Source organism: Eurosta solidaginis, chromosome 5 (genome assembly GCF_040869045.1).
Source record: "Eurosta solidaginis isolate ZX-2024a chromosome 5, ASM4086904v1, whole genome shotgun sequence".
Classification (NCBI taxonomy): domain Eukaryota; kingdom Metazoa; phylum Arthropoda; class Insecta; order Diptera; family Tephritidae; genus Eurosta; species Eurosta solidaginis.
Genome location: NC_090323.1, coordinates 180,626,373 through 180,631,039, shown reverse-complemented (window position 1 = coordinate 180,631,039; position 4,667 = coordinate 180,626,373).

Below are 4,667 nucleotides of genomic sequence, written 5' to 3'. Positions count from 1 at the left end.
AAATACAAGTATTAAGATGTGAACAACCCTTTCTGAAGACCAGGATATCTTGCAGTTAAGCGATGCAATAACAAAATCGCACCACATCGTTTTCCGTTGGCTGTAGAATAGGCGAACTACTCAGCTACTAAGCGAATTTATACTAGATCCGATGCCATCATTCAACATAGCCAGTAACGCAGTTTGAAATGATTTAAAAATAAGGGGGAGGACTAACGCCACTCTTTCAATTACCACAATTGTTATTCACAAATGATATTCAACTTGTTTACTTTCCTGGAAAGAGAAAACTTGATAGCCAACTTTCCAAAAAATAAGACCACATCACTCCCGAAAAAAGATTTTTTTGTCTGCTTCGAAAGCCAAAGAGACCACATTATTCTGACGAGAATGCTGGCGGAGAATGCTGGCTTCATTAAGTATGCTTTAATGTCAATATCCCCAAAAGGGAACTCCCGCGCAAGTAAAAAAAAACAAAACATGTGAGATGAAACCAGAGCGTGTAATGAATTTCGCACAGAAGATGAAACCTGATACAAGCGTCAAGCGATACATCTCATACAGGTCACATACTGGCTTTACCGTGTTCATATTGGTGCCTTTCGAGTTATCACCAATCATGATTGGAAAACCTATTAGAAATGTCCTTGCCTTTTACGACCAGTATACCTATTCTAAGCACCTTATGCGCAGGGAAAGTTACAAGAAGACGTACAACAAGGAAGCTGTTGGACGTTGTTCCGTTCATAGTTGGTGTTGACAAGTAGATGATGGAAAGTGAAAAATTGAGAGCTGGTCGATGGATGTGGAGGTGGGAATAACTTCATTTGTACCAATACTGCCTGTGGACGCAGATGAATGTTAGATGAATCTATGACTAACTAATCGGTCGAAAAGTAACTACCGAGGCCATGTCCTATAGCCATTAGGCCGCTGCACGATGAACATTTACTCACTAATGAAATACAAAGTTGTTAAGTGGCCTTAACCTGTACGTACATTGAAGACTGATACACCATTGCCTTAGGGATGCTGCTGTTACGAATCGTAGGCTACATTCACTTTTAGTACGTTGACGTCACAAAAATTGTTCGTAGCCGAAATCAAGGACGGAAATGAAAGAACGGAGATTTGATAGTTTGCGTGAGATAAAGTGAAGTGGTTTGTTCAACCAAGATTCGAATAGTGACCGATTTTATTTCGATTTAGGTATACAATTCCATATTTATTGGATATGGACGTGGGACATATGTATGTATCTACTGGAAAATCTTGTATTTATATCTCTAAGAAGAAAACGATATTTCGAGAGATATTCTAAAAAGTGAATGGAAGCAAAGAGAGAGGCGATATAGAAGAAAAGTTACAAGGGAGATAGAGTGTGAGGAATTGGTATAGGCGAAGAGATTTGGATTAGTAGAGGTCGGGGGACGTAATGAAAGGTAAGCTATGTTGAATGGGAGTAGTAAGGACAAGGCGGGACAAATCAAATTGTGTGACAGGTTCCAGTGAGTATATATAAATATATATATAATATACTCTAATAACAAATCAATAAAAAATCGAATAACTTGAAGATACCATACATATCTAAAGAAAATATATTATTTTTCACGCCGATAACAAATGAGTTACTTATCCGATAATAAGTTGATGACTTTGCGATAGCAAAACGGTACATTTTTGATCGACAGCTTTTCTATAGCAAATTGATAAATCTCATATAAGAAATCCTTTTCGATAACAAAGCGTTGACTTTTCTATAGCCAATCGATAAAATTTCTAGCACTACTATTTTCGATAATAAATCGATATATTTGTGATGTTATATCGATAGCGTTTTGATCGGTCCATTTTCAATAGCCCTTGGTTTAATCATGATACAAAAAATGGAGCTAGTTCCATTAGTGTGACGTTAGCCACTTGAGTTTTGCGGGGACCATGACAACTTCACCAAAAGCAAGCTACAAGATTGAAATTTGTTACGAATTTTTCTAATTTTGATGGATCTCATATTAACGGATACGACTAAAAATTACTTTCGCAGCTATTTTAAATAAAAAAAGAAAAATAAAAATGAGCCGCATGCGTTGGAAATATTTTAATACGAAATATGAGCCTAGAGAAGAAGGTTTTTGATAAGTTTTTCGAGCTCCCGAAAATGGCTTTGGTGGAAGAAATATGATTTGAAGTATACAAAGCAAGGAACATAGCCTTCCTAAGTGTCCGTACATTTGCTTAGAATATGTTGACAAAACATATACGTTTGTCAATTGATTGCCCATAAGAGGTCCTTATAAACAGACACCGCAATTTCTAAAGAGCATAGCATACTTAAACGCAATTTTTATGAAATTGAATGGTGATAAATTGACTACGAGTCCACATTTTTTTATATATTGTATAACTCAAGCGTAGTATTTTTGGAGAGAATTGTTCAACCATTTTTTGGGAGAACATTGCCATGTAGCTCTGCAAGTCCTTTGTACCATGGTCACCTTAGGACAAGCCTCGTCTATACACATTCAATCCCCTTTTAGCTTTCACACGGATGTAGCGCCCCACAAACGTAACAGGTTAGACACCTATCACTCACTCCAGACTTTAAAGGTACAGTTTTTCTCAACATGTCTGGGAAATATCTGCTATAGAGGCATGAAAATAGGGCCATGCTAGAACAATAGGACTTTTCGTGTATTTTTTATACTCAGTTGAGCAGAGCTCACAGAGTATATTAAGTTTGACTGGATAACGGTTGGTTGTACATATATAAAGCAATCGAGATAGATATAGACTTCCATATATCAAAATAATCAGGATCGAAAAAAAATTTGATTGAGCCGTGTCCGTCCGTCCGTCCGTCCGTCCGTCCGTTAACACGATAACTTGAGTAAATTTTGAGGTAACTTGATGAAATTTGGTACGTAGGTTCCTGAGCACTCATCTCAGATCGCTATTTAAAATGAACGATATCGGACTATAACCACGCCCACTTTTTCGATATCGAAAATTTCGTAAAACCGAAAAAGTGCGATAATTCATTACCAAAGACAGATAAAGCGACGAAACTTGGTAGATGAGTTGAATTTATGACGCAGAATAGAAAATTAGTAAAATTTTGAACAATGGGCGTGGCACCGCCCACTTTTAAAAGAAGGTAATTTATAATTTTTGCAAGCTGTAATTTGTCAGTCGTTGAAGATATCATGATGAAATTTGGCAGGGACGTTACTCCTATGACTATATGTACGCCTAATAAAAATTAGCAAAATCGGAGAAGGACCACGCCCACTTTTAAAAAAAAATTTTTTTTAAAGTAAAATTTTAACAAAAAATTTAATATCTTTACAGTATATAAGTAAATTATGTCAACATTCAACTCCAGTAATGACATGGTGCAACAAAATACAAAAATAAAAGAAAATTTCAAAATGGGCGTGGCTCCGCCCTTTTTCATTTAATTTGTCTAGGATACTTTTAACGCCATAAGTCGAACAAAAATTAACCAATCCTTTTGAAATTTGGTAGGGGTATAGATTTTATGATGTTAACTGTTTTCTGTGAAAACGGGCGAAATCGGTTGATGCCACGTCCAGTTTTTATACACAGTCGTCCGTCTGTCCTTCCGCATGGCCGTTAACACGATAACTTGAGTAAATTTTGAGGTAACTTGATGAAATTTGGTATGTAGGTTCCTGAGCACTCATCTCAGATCACTGTTTAAAATGAACAATATCGGACTATAACGACGCCCACTTTTTCGATATCGAAATTTTCGTAAAACCGCAAAAGTGCAATAATTCATTACCAAAGACAGATAAAGCGACGAAACTTGGTAGATGAGTTGAATTTATGACGCAGAATAGAAAATTAGTAAAATTTTGGACAATGGGCGTGGCACCGCCCACTTTTAAAAGAAGATAATTTTAAAAAAAAATTGGATTGGTTTATTGACACGAAATATAACTTTAGAAAAAACTTTATAAAATGGTTGTGACACCTACCATCTTAAGTAGAAGAAAATGAAAAAGTTCCGCAGGGCGAAATAAAAAACCCTTAAAATCTTGGCAGGTATTACAATTATAAATAAATTAGCGGTATCCAACAGATGATGTTCTGTGTCACCCTGGTCCACATTTTGGTCGCGATCTGGAAAACGCCTTCACATATACAACTACCACCACTCCCTTTTAAAACTCTCATTAATACCTTTAATTTGATACCCATATCGTACAAACACATTCTAGAGTCACCCTGGTCCACCTTTATGGCGATATTTCGAAACGGCGTCCACCTATAGAACTAAGGCCCACTCCCTTTTAAAATACTCATTAACACCTTTCTTTTGACCCATATTGTACAAACAAATTCTAGGGTCACCCCTGGTCCACCTTTATGGCGATATCTCGAAACGGCGTCCACCTATGGAACTAAGGATTACTCCCTTTTAAAATACTCATTAACACCTTTCTTTTGATACCCATATTGTACAAACAAATTCTAGGGTCACCCCTGGTCCACCTTTATGGCGGTATCTCGAAACGGCGTCCACCTATGTAACTAAGGATTACTCCCTTTTAAAATACTCATTAACACCTTTCATTTGATACCCATATCGTACAAACGCATTCTAGAGTCAACCCTGATCCACCTTTATGGCTATATCC